This window comes from Eumetopias jubatus, unplaced genomic scaffold, assembly GCF_037043125.1.
Source record: "Eumetopias jubatus isolate StellerSeaLion01/CBP00866 unplaced genomic scaffold, mEumJub1_p1.0 scaffold_2, whole genome shotgun sequence".
Lineage (NCBI taxonomy): Eukaryota > Metazoa > Chordata > Mammalia > Carnivora > Otariidae > Eumetopias > Eumetopias jubatus.
The window spans coordinates 115,775,504-115,790,877 of NW_028274808.1; the positions used below are offsets into that span (position 1 = coordinate 115,775,504).

Here is a 15,374-nt window from a genome sequence, read left to right on the forward strand (position 1 = left end):
CCTGTAGCAATCTTTTTCCATAGAATATATTTTCTTCATGAAGAGTGATGGGCACAGATAGCACAATTCCAACTTGCTAAGGAGTATCTGGGGTCCTGCACTGAGGTCTTCGTTATGCAACGTCAAAGTTCAGGGTTGTCATTTGATGTATCAATGACATTCCATGGCATTTAAAGAGAAATGGATTCTGGCACAAGTCTGTCGAAAGACAGCAACAACAGGCCCAGTTGTTATATATAGGATTCAGTGAGTCTAATCATTTTCACAGTCCCAAAGTATCAATGTCCTTGTTTTTCTCCAGCTTTTCTTCCAGGATATCCTATTAAATATGCAAAATAAATAAACAAGCCATATTAGAAGTAAATCTGCTAAAAATTCAGCTTGTTAACCTGGTTTATACAGATGCTAACACAGAATTTAAGAAAGTAAGGTCATAATGAAAAAAGAAAAGGCGGCTTTTATCTGCAGCATTCTTACATCTGCTAGAGAATCATTCCTAAAGGTTATTTTTCTTCATTCCCCCAAAGCCAAAATGAGGAACTAGAAGCTCTTGTTAAGCTGATATTATTCCAGAACACATCTATCCAAATTACAAATTATTGTCCAGAGATCCTACAGAAATTAAGTAAAATAAATACTTAGCAAAGAGTAGATAAATTAGAGTCCAGACAGACTTGACTTAATACATTTTAAACTTTTATACTTATCAAATAGATATTTGAATGAGTCTAAGGTTAATAACATATTTGTTTACGTGAATAAATGGCTCCCATTGATTCTAAATGCCCTTATGGTAAACTGGATTCTCACATGAATTTATGTCTATTTCTGAATCTATTTTCAGTTATATTCATCTCATTCAGGTTATTTTCCAGTACCAAGAGGTTATTAAAATTATATCACACATTTGCCACTGTTTCTACATGAATAGTAGAATTGGCTTGTCTTTTTTCTCCCTCCCTTGGGGAAAAAATCATTTTGGTATTTATATTGTCATTAAATTAAATTTACAAATAAGTAGGAGAAAATTGGCATATGATATTGAGTTTTATTTTTTATAAAAACAAGGTACATCTTCCTGTCTACTTTTTAAGTTCCTCTGTGGCATTTTAAAGTTTTCTTGCATATTTTGAGATAGGATTATTTCTATGTTAACCTTTCTATTGCTATTATAAATCTGTTGCTAATATAATTATGTCTTATTATTTATTATATTTTCTAGCTGTTTTTTAAATACCAATAGAAATACTTTACAAACAGTTTGATTTGGTGTAGTGATTAAGAATACAGCCTCAAATTTTTTAATCCCACCTTTACCACACCAGCTATGTGACCTGTTTCCTTATTGTCCATAAAATAGAGATGATGATATTATATAGAATTGTTGAGAGGATTAAATGGGTTAATATATGTAGAACACTACTGTACATAGTAAGCACCTGTAACTTTTCACTATCATCATCATTTTTTTGATACATTAATGTTCTCTCATTGTAATAGTTTTCAGTTGAGTCGGATTTTCCAGTTTATCTCATCTGCAAATTATGATAATGTTGCCTCTCAATTTTATACATCTTATATCTTTCTATTATTCAATTACTTCACCTAATTCTCCAGAACAGTGTTAAACAACAGTGATAATAGTATTTTTATCTTAACCTAGATTTAATGGCAGTGTTTCTAATATTTCGTTATATTTTGGCTTGAGAGATAAATTTCATCATGTTGTACAAGTACATTCTGATTTCTTAAAAATATTATCAAATGTCTTTCAACATGTTGTTCTGATATTCAGTAGGAAGCAAAGACAGGCCATGACTATTGACTCCTGAGCTATGTCTTTTTATAATGTTTCAGCTTTTGGAGTCCATTCTAAATCTATGGTCTATCCTAATTTCTGTTTATGTAGAGGGTATCAATCCTATCAGAAACCACCAAACCCTTAGTTTAAGCCAGAGATATTTTAAAGTCCTTGCTCACCATTGGGTGGAAATACTGTAAGAAGTCATAGAATGGGAAATCCTGTGATTTTGAGAGGGATTTGGAAAAAAGAAATTGACTAGATTTGAAGAGCAATGAAACCTTACTGAAAATTCACCAGCCAAAACTAAAACATAAATTTCAGTTAAATTTAAGATACCAAGAAATTATTTGTTTCATGTTTGACTGGAAAGGAGATAATTATTTCTAGTAGTATGTGATAATAAGTAATTTTAAATTACCTTTCCTCAGAGGCTAGTACCAACTTGTATATTTGTATGTCCATTTGTCATTTTTTGGTTAATTCTTGATTCTACGTTGTATTCTTTACCATTTATAGCATTATTATCATTTCAATTAAAGTAACCTCATGTGTTTTAATGATAAATTTATCATTTGGTTTTGCAATAGAATATCAATTTTTTTCTATTAAAAAATACTTTTGAACACATTCAGATGTCTGTCACTGTGGCCAGAAGTGCCAAAGAATTAAAAAAAAATTAATAGGGTATATAATTGTTGAAATATATCTGTACATTAATAATCACTATAGTTTTTTGAAGATTTACTTCACCACAAGAAATATTGCCTGTAACTCCTTTATGAAAGATTTTTCTTTTTCTTAGATAACTTTATTTTTTTTATCTTATTTATTTATTTGAGAGAGAGAGTATGAGCCAGGGGAGGGGCAGAGGGAGAAGCAGGCTCTCTGTTGAGCAGGGAGACTGAGGCAGGGCTCAATCCCAGGACCCTGAGATTGTGACCTGAGCCGAAGGCAGATGCTTAACCCACCCACCCAGGTGCCCCAAGGAACTTTTTTTTTTTTTTTTTAACAAAGAGAGAGCAGAGGGGAGGTGTAAAAGGAGAGGGAAAGAGAATCTTAAGCAGGCTCATGCTCAGTGGGGCTCAATCTCATGACTCTGAGATCATGACCTGAGCCAAAAACAAGAATCAGATGCTTAACCCACTGAGCCACACAGGCACCCCTTCTTAGATAACTTTTTAACTGCATATCATGTTATATTAAGCCAAATAGAGGCTATGAAGATTTTTTAAGTATAGACTATATCTAGAATAAATATTGCAGTAATTCATCTATTCCATTATTGCTGGTAATTTTAGTTAGTTTTCACTAACTGTTACATTTAACAGACTTTTGTTATATTTATACAGACTTTTTGTACATCAAATAATTTATAAGGCTTTCTTATAAGGTTCTGTTTGTTTATGCCCAATTTATGTTTCAGGATCTAGAACTCTAGTCAGATCTTAAATGAATTGAAAAATTAGTTTACTCCTGAAATGCTTTTATTTCTATCAGAAAATATGAAAAAAAAAATGGGCTCTAACCAATTTAACATGGAAAGGAACCATTCAGATTTATCAGTTCATATTCCAAAATAAGTATTATAAACCTAAAATACCTCTCCATGACCCCTGGCCTTAGACTGGTGGTGACATGTACATAAACCTTCTGATTTCATTAAATCTCGTCATTTATGTGAAAGAAGTTTGAAATATAGTAAGCACATTATGGGCATTGATATTTCTATATCTATATTCTCATAAGAATTGTCTGGGATGGTTTGTAGTATATTAAAATAAATGGTTTGAGATTAGAAACAACTAAGTATCCTTCCTTCATCATAAGATTTTTAACAGTCTTCTGTCTTCACAGGAGAAACTGATTTCCCTTCACTTGGGACATCTCAACTATATTAAGATAAAAATGGTTGGCAGATGCATGATATTAGTTGAATATTCCACTAGATATTAATCATGGTAATAACTGTTAATACCACAAGCACTTTAGAGAGCTCATTTACCTTCTCCTTGGCACGGAAATAAGGATGAGAAAGGCAGTCTGGAAGACTTTCTTCCACAGGGATTTACTGAATCTTCCAGCTAGAGAGTGTTGTTGGGTCATTTATTTGACATGTGTTCATTGTGTAGTGAGGGGAATGATGGGGGAATTTCCCAAGTCACAAGGAACACTGAGCAAAAATAGCAGTGCTAATTACTTCAGCATATAAGGAAAAGGGAAGAATGAGAGAGAAGGGTAATGAAATAATCAACTAGTTCAAATGACGGCTACCTTGACATTAGAGTTTGAGATGAAAATACCTATTGGACTAACTAAAATACTGTGACCTCTTAGTCACCAGCTGGCTCTACTCCTGAATCTCTGCTGCCATTGAAAGCTGACCTTAACATCCTATGTGGAATAGCAGCTCAATCACATTCCAGAAGGAAGGTGTCATAAGTTCCACGTTTAGTTCAGCTGAGTGGAGCCACTCTCATGTTTAACTTTCATCTTATTTACCTTAGCCTAAGAAATTTATCAGGTTCTGGTTTTATTTCAAAAATTATTTCCAGAAGATTTTAGAAACTTATATACAGCAGCACCAGCACCACCATCTCCCACTCATTGCCAGGTTGACCTTGTTTTTGCCTCAAAAATCACTGATGTTAGAGTTCCTCTGTTACTGTAACTTCCATCTCTCTGCCTTCACTTTAACCAATGTGAAGTATGAAATATTTCCCAGCCACCTATCTATGAAATACATAAGTTCTCACTTATCTAAGTTTGCATAAGCAAGTCACACTGTATGCACAACACTTTACTAAGCCTCACAATTAGAATCACTCCTGAATCTCTTTAAATAGAAACTCCTCTGGTGTCATTAAGTATTACCTACAGATGTCTAACTTTTGTCCCAGAAAGTAAGCAAAAGTTTGGGACCTATTGCCAGTTGAAAATCTTATCAGAAATAAGGTCATAGAGTTCTAGAGCTAAAGGAAGCATAAGATATCTACTCCTACCCCTTTATTTTATACATGAGAAAACTGTGGCCCAGAGAGATGAAATATCTCCAAAATGATATTGTATATAAAAGGGAGAATTACTCACCCTACAGAATTTAGCTTAAATGCAATTTTTCAGGAGCATATGTGGGAAAATTTTAGCATAAAATCCCTAATCACTGAAAAAAAATTCTATCTCCCCTCTTTGTGTTTCATATTCATATACATTATTTCTATTTTATTTGGGGGAGAAAAAATATTCTATCTAGTGTGACAGCTATATTATGTAACTTCCAGAGCATAACAGTTTTATTTCAAACTCCATTTCAGATGCTATATTTCTATATCTTAGAAATAATAACCCTTCCCTTTTCTCTCTAAAAACATGAGAGAGAAATGAAAACACCAAAATGCCACAGAAAAAAATTTATTGCTTTAAATATATAAAAGTATCTTTGTAGATTGATAATGTTTTCAAAGGTAATTTTTTCTTTGTTAAAATTCCTTTGAGAATGATAGTTAATGTCCGCCTGTGCCATTTGTAAAAATCTGCCCATACAAAAGTTCAAAAGTTCTTCATACAAAAGTTCAAAATATCTAGCACTAAGAAAATAAGCAGTCTATTTATTGTAGACTTATGGAATAATAAAAATTGGTATATGTTGCCCTAAAAAAATCTCAACTTTATGTATTTCCAAGCCTTAATCATAGTTTATATAATTTAATTTTTTCAGTAGTATATAGATGTGCCTACCAAAACTAGGATTTTTTTTCCTGCCATTTTTTTCCTTTTTCTTCAAATTGTTTATCTTTTCTCATAACTTAAACTTTAATTTTTATGTTGATAATTCCAAAAATATAACTCTAGCCATGACTTCTCTCAAATCTGTCTCTAACTGCATTCTCAATACTTCATCTTTAGTAGACCCTGTGCAACCTCGATTTCACATATCCAAGTCTGAACTTTTCTTCCTCTTATTTACTGTTTGTCACTGTTACTATCTTTTTTCCCTAATCACCCATATTCAAAACTTAAGAGCCATCATTTACTGATCCCTTTCCATATCTTTTATATATTTTCTTATAGTGCTTTTCTTATGTCTTCTTTTTTTTTTTCTTTAGCCTTTCATTAATATACCCAATTTTGCTGAGTAGCAACTGAGTTCTAGGCTCTCTGCTAGGCAGTGGAAGTATAAAAAACAAACAAGTTCTGGTCCCTGCTTTCACAGAGCTCATGGCATAGACCATTATCAAAATGAGGCAAGGACCATAAACCTGAGAAATTCTGGTTAGATATTTGTGAACTCAACTGTTAAAAATTCTTTCAAAATGAAAATAATATCCCGACTGAAATTTCTGCCCTGTTCATTCCAGGTTGAATTGAAGAAAAAGTGGATTTTAAATGAGACTAGCTTTATTCAGCATATCTCCCAGAGGTAGAACCAAAATCCTAGAAGTAGAATCAAAACACCTTTCCAATGTGTGTGATAAAATGGCTTTACACAGAATATGTGTGAAAAGCCCCAGTTCTTTACTGGCCAACTCCTATTCATCCTTTTATTCTCAACCCAAATGTTACCTTTTCCAAGAAGTGTTCCCAAATTGTCCACTTTTTCCTAGACAAATGAACCATATCTTCTTTTGTATCATGACAGAAACCAAGTTTCAGTGATTTCAGGAGGGAATGGCAAGAAGAAAGTAGAGATGAGAAGATAAAGGGACAGTAGCTAGACAAAGACTCACCCCTGGGAGAGTAATTTTATTATTTATTATATGTTGTTTTAATGTATCTTTCACTGTGGATGAGAGAGAATTGACCAAGAAAAAATAGTAGAAAGGGAAAAACTAAAGGAAAAAAGAGGATAGTGAATAAGGCAAAGCTCTCAGTTTCCGATGTCATCATTTAATCTAAATCTTCATAAAATTCACTTTCTAACAAGTCTTTCTGGCTCAGTTTTCCCATCTTTATTTCATCCTTCAAAATACAGCTAAATTAGTCTTCCTTTTTTTTTTTTTTTTTAGATCTAGAGAAGTTTAATGATTTTTCCAAAGGCACACAACTAGTATTGGCTGTACCAACACTAGAACTCAAGTATGCTGATTTCTAAGAGTGTGCTTTCCATTTCTTTTTTTCTTTTTTTTAATTTTATTTTACTGTGTTAATCACCATACAGTACATCATTAGTTCTTGACGTAGTGTTCCACGATTCATTGTTTGCATCTAACACCCAGTTATGCCCTCTTTAATACCCATCACTAGGCTAACCCATCCCTCCGCCTCCCTCCCCTCTAGAACCCTCAGTTTGTTTCTCAGAGTCCATAGTCTTTCATGGTTCATCTCCCCATCTGATTTCCCTGCCTTCATTTTTCCCTTCCTACTATCTTCTTTTTTTTTTTAACATATAATGTAATATTTGTTTCAGAAGTACAGGTCTGTGATTCATCAGTCTTACACATTTCACAGCACTCACCATAGCACATACCCTCCCCAATGTCTATCACCCAGCCACCCCATCCCTCCCACCCCCCACCACCCCAGCAACCCTGAGTTCGTTTCCTGAGATTAAGAATTCCTCATATCAGTGAGATCATATGAAACATGTTTTTCTCTGATTGACTTATTTTGCTTTGCATAATATGCTCTAGTTCCATCCATGTCATTGCAAATGGCAAGATTTCAGGTTTTTTGATGGCTGCATAATATTCCATTGTGTATATACACCACATCTTTATCCATTCATCTGTTGATGGACATCTCGGCTCTTTCCACAGTTTGGCTATTGTGGACATTGCTGCTATAAACATTGGGGTGCACGTACCCCTTTGGATCACTACATTTGTATCTTTGGGGTAAATACCCAGTAGTGCAATTGCTGGGTCATACGGTAGCTCTATTTTAAACTTTTTGAGGAACCTCCCACTGTTTTCCAGAGTGGCTGCACCAGCTTGCATTCCCACCAACAGTGTAGGAGGGCTCCCTTTTCTCCACATCCTCGCCAACATCTGTCGTTTCCTGACTTGTTAATTTTAGCCGTTCTGACTGGTGTGAGGTGGTATCTCATTTGAGGTTTTGATTTGGATTTCCCTGGTGCTGAGCGATGTTGAGCACTTTTTCATGAGTCTGTTGGCCATTTGGATGTCTTCTTTGGAAAAATGTCTGTTCACGTCTTCTGCCCATTTCTTCATTGGATCATTTGTTCTTTGGGTGTTGAGTTTAAGAAGTTCTTTATAGATTTTGGATACTAGCCCTTTATCTGATATGTCATTTGCAAATATCTTCCATCCTGTCGGTTGTCTTTTGGTTTTGTGGACTATTTCTTTTGCTGTGCAAAAGCTTTTTATCTTGATGAAGTCCCATTAGTTCATTTTTGCCCTTGCTTCCCTTGCCTTTGGCGATGTTTCTAGGAAGAAGTTGCTGCGGCTGAGGTCGAAGAGATTGCTGCCTGTGTTCTCCTTTAGGATGTTGATGGACTCACATTTAGGTCTTTCAACTATTTTGAGTCTATTTTTGTGTGTGATGTAAGGAAATGGTCCAGTTTCTTTCTTCTGCATGTGGCTGTCCAATTTTCCCAACACCATTTGTTGAAGAGACCATCTTTTTTCCATTGGACATTCTTTCCTGCTTTGTCAAAGATTAGTTGACCATAGGGTTGAGGGTCCATTTCTGGGCTCTCTGTTCTGTTCCACTGATCTATGTGTCTGTTTTTGTGCCAGTACCATACTATCTTGACGATGACAGCTTTGTAATCGAGCTTGAAGTCCGGAATTGTGATGCCACCAGCTTTGCTTTTCTTCTTCACCATTCCTCTGGCTATTTGGGGTCTTTTCTGGTTTGATACCAGAATAATTTTAGGATTATTTGTTCCATTTCTTTGAAAAAAGTTGATGGTATTTTGATAGGGATTGCATTGAATGTGTAGATTGCTCTAGGTAGCATTGACATCTTCACAATATTTGTTCTTCCAATCCATGAGCATGGAATGTTTTTCCATTTCTTTGTGTCTTCCTCAATTTCCTTCATGAGTATAGTTTTCTGAGTACAGATTCTTTGCCTCTTTGGTTAGATTTATTCCTAGATATCTTATGGTTTTGGGTACAATTGTAAATGGGATCAACTCCTTAATTTCTCTTTCTTCTGTCTTGTTGTTGGTCTATATAAATGCCACTGATTTCTGTGCATTGATTTTATATCCTGCCACTTTACTGAATTCCTGTATGAGTTCTAGCAGTTTTGGGGTGGAGTCTTTTGGGTTTTCCACATAAAGTATCATATCATCTGCGAAGAGTGAGAGTTTGACTTCTTTGCCGATTCAGATGCCTTTTATTTCTTTTCGTTGTCTGATTGCTGAGGCTAGGACTTCTAGTACTATGTTGAATAGCATTAGTGATAGTGGACATCCCTGCCATGTTCCTGACCTTAGGGGGAAAGCTCTCAGTTTTTCCCATTGAGAATGATATTTGCTGATGGTTTTTCATAGATGGCTTTTATGATATTGAGGTATGTACCCTCTGTCCCTATACTGTGAAGAGTTTTAATCAAGAAGGGATGCTGTACTTTTTCAAATGCTTTCTCTGCATCTATTGAGAGGATCATATGGTTCTTGTTCTTTGATTAATGTTGTGTATCACATTGATTGATTTGCGGATATTGAACCAACCTTGCAGGCCAGGAATAAATCCCACTTGGTCATGGTGAATAATCCTTTTAATGTACTGTTGGATCCTATTGGCTAGGATTTTGGTGAGAATTTTTGCATCCATGTTCATCAAGGATATTGGTCTGTAATTCTTCTTTTTGATGGGGTCTTTGGTTTTGGGATCAAGGTAATGGTGGCCTCATAAAATGAGTTTGGAAGTTTTCCTTCCATTTCTATTTTTTGGAACAGTTTCAGAAGAACAGGTATTATTTCTTCTTTAAATGTTTGGTAGAATTCCCCTGGGAAGCCACCTGGCCCTGGGCTCTTGTTTGTTGTGAGATTTTTGATGACTGCTTCAATTTCCTTAGTGGTTATAGGTCTGTTCAGGTTTTCTTTTTCTTCCTGGTTCAGTTTTGGTAGTTGATACATCTCTAGGAATGCATCCATTTCTTCCAGATTTTCTAATTTGCTGGCATATAGTTGCTCATAATATGTTCTTGTAATTGTTTGTATTTCTTCACTATTGGTTATGATCTCTCCTCTTTCTTCCATAATTTTATTTATTTGGGTCCTTTCTCTTTTCTTTTTGACAAGTCTCGCCAGGGGTTTATCAATCTTGTTAAGTCTTTCAAAAACCAGCTCCTAGTTTCGTTGATCTGTTCTACTGTTCTTTTGGTTTCTATTTCATTGATTTCTGCTCTGATCTTTATTATTTCTCTTCTCCTGCTGGGTTTAGGCTTTATTTGCTGTTCTTTGTCCAGCTCCTTTAGGTGTAGGGTTAGGTTGTGTATTTGAGACCTTTCTTGTTTCTTGAGAAAGGCTTGTATTGCTATCTACTTTCCTCTTAGGACTGCCTTTGCTGCATCCCAAAGATTTTGAAGAGTTCTGTTTTCATTTTCTTTTGTTTCCATGAATTTTTTTAATTCTTCTTTAATTTCCTGGTTGACCCATTCATTCTTTAGTAGGATGCTCTTTAGCCTCCATGTATTTGAGTTCTTTCTGACTTTCTTCTTGTGATTGAGTTCTAGTTTCAAAACATTGTGGTCTGAAAATATGCAGGGAATGATCCCAATCTTTTGGTACCGGTTGAGACCTGATTTGTGACCTAGGATGTGATCTATTCTGGAGAATGTTCCATGGGCATTAGAGAAGAATGTGTATTCTGTTGCTTTGGGATGGAATGTTCTGAATATATCTGTGAAGTCCATTTGTTCCAGTGTGTCATTTAACGTCTTTATTTCCTTGTTGATCTTTTGCTTAGATGATGTGTCCATTTCAGAGAGGGGGGTGTTAAAGTCCCCCACTATTATTTTATTGTTGTTGATGTGTTTCTTTGCTTTTGTTATTAATTGCCTTATATAATTGGCTGCTCCCATGTTAGGGGCATAGATATTTACAATTGTTAGATCTTCTTGTTGGATAGACCCTTTAAGTATAATATAGTGTCCTTCATCATCTCTTATTATAGTCTTTGGTTTAAAATCTAATTTGTCTGATATAAGGATTGTCACCCCAGCTTTCTTTTGGTGTCCATTAGCATGGTAAATGGTTTTCCACCCCCTCACTTTCAATCTGGTGGTGTCTTTGGGTCTAAAATGAGTCTCTTGCAGACAGCACATTGATGGGTCTTGCTTTTTTATCCAATCTGATACCCTGTGTCTTTTGATTAGGGCATTTAGCCTATTTCCATTCTGGGTAGGTACTGAAAGATATGAATTTAGGGCCATTGTATTGCCTATAAGGTGACTGTTACTGTATATTGTCTTGTTCCTTTCTGGTCTATGTTACTTTTAGGCTCTCTCTTTGCTTAGAGGACCCCTTTCAATATTTCTTGTAGGGCTGGTTTCGTGTTTGCATATTCTTTTAGTTTTTGTTTGTCCTGGAAGCTTTTTATATCTTCTATTTTCAGTGACAGCCTAGCTGGATATAGTATTCTTGGCTGCATATTTTTCTTATTTAGTGCTCTGAATATATCATGCCAGTCCTTTCTGTCCTGCCAGGTCTCTGTGGATAGGTCTGTTGCCAGTCTAATGTTTCTACCATTGTAGGTTACACACCTCTTGTCCCGAGCTGCTTTCAGGATTTTCTCTTTGTCTCTGAGACTTGCAAGTTTTACTATTAGGTGTTGGGGTGTTGACCTATTTTTATTGATTTTGAGGGGTGTTCTCTGCGCCTCCTGGATTTTGATGCCTGTTTCCTTCCCCAGAGTAGGGAAGTTCTCTGCTATAATTTGCTCCAATATACCTTCTGCCCCTCTCTTTCTTCTTCTGGGATCCCAATTATTCTAATATTGTTTTGTCTTATGGTATCACTTATCTCTCGAATTCTGCCCTCGTGATCCAGTAGTTGTTTATCTCTCTTTTTCTCAGCCTCTTTATTCTCCATCATTGGGGAGTATATGGAAGTATATCACTGATTCTCTCTTCTGCCTCATTTGTCCTAGCAGTTAGATCCTCCATTTTTAATTGCACCTCATTAATAGCCTTTTTGATTTCGACTTAGTTAGATTTTAGTTCTTTTATTTCTCCAGAAAGGGTTTCTCTAGTATCTTCCATGGTTTTTTTCAAGCCCAGCTAGTATCTTTATAATCATCATTCTGAACTCTAGTTCCGACATCTTACTGTCTGTATTGATTAGGTCCCTGGCAGTCAGTACTGCCTCTTGTTCTTTTTTTTTGAGGTGAGTTTTTCCATCTTGTCATTTTGTCCAGAGGAGAATAGATGAATGAGAGAACAAAATGATAAGAGGGTAACAATGACCCCAGAAAAATATACACTAAACAAATCAGAAGAGACCTTCCAAAAAGTGGTTGCTTTTCTGTTCAGAGAGTTGTTGCTATTCTTTTTGTAGATCTCCTGTTGATTTCGTAGGTGTTCAGAATGGTTTGATACCCATCTAGCCCAATTCCTGGGACGAGAGGAAATTTAGGTCTCCTACTCCTCCACCATCTTGCCTTCAACCTCTGTGCTTTCCATTTCAACCTACTGCATATACTGATCTCTGGGAGCTCCAGAGGGCAAGCCAACCTAGGAGCCCGAGGCAGGGAAGGGGCGGCCCAGGCCTGTGACTGCCACAGCTCTCACCTCTCCAGGAGGAAGCGCTTGTGTGAGGAGAGCCCTCCTGCTTCGAGTGCAGCCGGGAGACCAAGCTATAGCCGTACCCACCGCTCTTCCCGTGAGATCCCAGCCACAGCAAGGGGCGGCCAAGGCCCAAATTAGTCTTCCTAAGATATTGCTGTTAACATGACACATTCCTCCAAAAATCCTGCAGTACTTATCTATTTGTTATATCCTCAAGCTTCTTCATCTTTCAGAGCCCTCATGATCTGCTTCCTACCCACCTATTCAATACTGTTTCCCTCTAATTCCCAGGATAGGTGCTCAGCTCAGTAAGACTAGTCTGTTCATTCTCTTTTTCACACCTATTGAGTGTAAGTTCTATAAGAACATCTATCTTTGTTTTGTTCATTAATGTATCCCACTCACAATGTGTGGTACCTAGTAAGCGCTCAATAATGATTTATGTTCATTCACACTTCAGAACTCTTTGAGTTATCCACTCACACACCACTCTTCTTTCTCTTTTCTACTTATCTAAACCCTACTGATTTCTTCTAACCAAGTCCTACTTGCTCCACCTATATTTTGCTAACTATTTCTGCCCATATTACATTTCTAACTTTGTCTGAATTCCCATACTATGTACCTGTGACTCCATACATGGAATCCTATAGTTAGGAGCCCAAACTCCAGAGCCAGACTGACCCAATTTGAATCCTATCTCTGTTACTTATGATTATATATTATATAAGTTATTTTACCTCTCTGTGCCCCAGTTTCCTCATCTATAAAGTGAGCAAAATAATAAAACCTATCTCATAGTATTGTTGCATGACTTAAATGAGTTCACGTATATCAAATGTTTATCACAGTGACTAGAACAGAGTAAGCATTATATAAACGTTTTCTGTTATTGTATAGTTTTACCACTTCATTTATGTTAGTCTTGACTTTACAACCAGATTGCAGGTTCTTTGAGGTAGAAAGGATATTTTCTTTTTCAGCGACACTGCTAAGTAAATTCTGACTCCATCCACATTCAGAAGTGATCATGGTTTCTCTGTGTCCTGGTCATTGATAGTGCAGGGAGAGGAGTTGCTGAAAGCACTTCCCAGTGTTTGGAGGGTCCATTCCTGTGCCTTCCAAACTCTGGAGCTTTCCCACACTTCCTCCTCTCTACCACCTTTTAGGTGTTGTCTTATTGCATTCTCTCTTTGCCTGGCTCAGTGTGGTTTCTATGAGGCTTTAAAAAGGGAGAACAAGAGTGGGTCCTGCCTCAGTGCATGTCTGGGTTGGTTGTGGAACAGAACTGTGGTCCTCTGACACTGATCTCTTAATTTCAGCAGCCCTATGTCCTTTTCTGCCCCTGCATTTGAGGTGATTACAGGCTGCCTATGTTCTGGTCTGCAGGTGAAGGAAAAGTTACAAGGTTTTCTTTATGTTCAGAGGTTTCAAAATGGGACAGCTTTGGGTGACTGAGCACAAGGTAGATGGAGGGAGGCAGGCTTTCAGTGCATTCACCTCCTAAGACCAGGATTTTCCCAGTGTTTAACTCTTGTGAATATAACAGTTTCTTGGGCATGTAAGCAGTGCCAAGTGCTTCTTGTCCCCTGCAGGAGTATCTCGTGACTGCTATTCCATGTATGTGAGAGGTAACCTCAGGAAGAACCTGGATCAGGAGGTCCCAGGTGGGTCTGCATGTGCAGAGGTTCCATGAGAGGTATCATCTTATCAGCCAGGCATTAGGCCATGGGGCCCCAAGGTCAGTCTTAGATCCAGAGGCTATTGAAGTAAGACCCAAGGCCATGAGTCAGTAACCCTTGGGTTTGCTGATGTTTCTCCCCAAGATTCTCTTGGTGGTATTTGTGAACACCAGAGGGGCAGAGAATGGAGAAGGAATCCCCACGTGAAGCATCCCCAGAGTTCCTCCTGCTCTCCACTCAGAGCTTCATGGATCAACTCTTCACATAGGAGATCAGAGGGAAGGCACTGAGGCTGGGGCCGGGGTCCACTTCAGCTGGCTGACAACAGTATCCTGAGAGGCCATGGACAGGGAAGGCCAGCCCCGTGTCCCTCTGCTATGCCTGGAATGACTTTAATGACCAAGATTTTTTCTCTTGAATTGCAGCTTCTCATCACTTTCCTCTCTACCCACCCATTCAGTAAACCTTAAAGACTTGCAAACAAAACAAAACAACAACAACAAAAACTCTGACTCTAGGTTGGCTATAAAATATGAATATTTTTAAAAGGAATAGCTCCCAGACATATTAGCTTGTGATATTTGGATGTCTAGGCTTAATATGCATTGTATATATAGGTTCTTGGGCAGAAATGATAAACTAATAGGTATTTCCAGAATTGTTCTATAGTTATTTTAAATTTTTTGTCCACTGTTGGGGCGCCTGCATGGCTCAGTCAGTTAAGCATCTGCCTTCAGCTCAGGTCAAGATCCCGGGATCTTGAGATCGAGCCCCGGGTCTGGCTCCCTGCTCAGTGGGGAGCCTGCTTCTCCCTCTCTTCCCCACTTGTGCTCTCTCTCCCTATCTCTGTCTCTCTCTCAACTAAATAAATAAAATCTTTAAATAAATAAATAAATAATAAATTCTCGTCCACTGTCCATAAACAAAGTCCCATGAGTTTGAAACCCAGTCACAAAGGAAAATGCCAATGTCAGTAGTACTAAGTGAAACAAAAGTTGTACAGAGGAAGTTTTATTTTTGTACCTCTAAGTGGAAATTATACAATGGATAGTAAAATTGCATATAAAATTGTCTTAATAAAAAGAAACTAGATTCTGTAATTTTTAGTATCATAATTATTTTCTTCATAAAGCAAAGTAATATAATTTGTCCTAAATCTAATTTACTAATCTCTTAAAATTAATTCACAG

General features: G+C 36.9%; 1 protein-coding gene and 1 non-coding gene across 3 annotated transcripts in view; both read left to right on the plus strand.

Moving 5' to 3' along the window:
- Window positions 1-15,374, plus strand: part of TBCK (TBC1 domain containing kinase) — a 235,859-nt gene that overhangs the window by 179,445 nt on the left and 41,040 nt on the right. The gene's annotated exons all lie outside the window — the stretch shown is intronic.
- LOC114222712 (small nucleolar RNA SNORA71) lies at window positions 13,513-13,646 on the plus strand. The gene has a single exon (XR_003611991.1). It is a non-coding gene; the product is annotated as a small nucleolar RNA SNORA71 (small nucleolar RNA).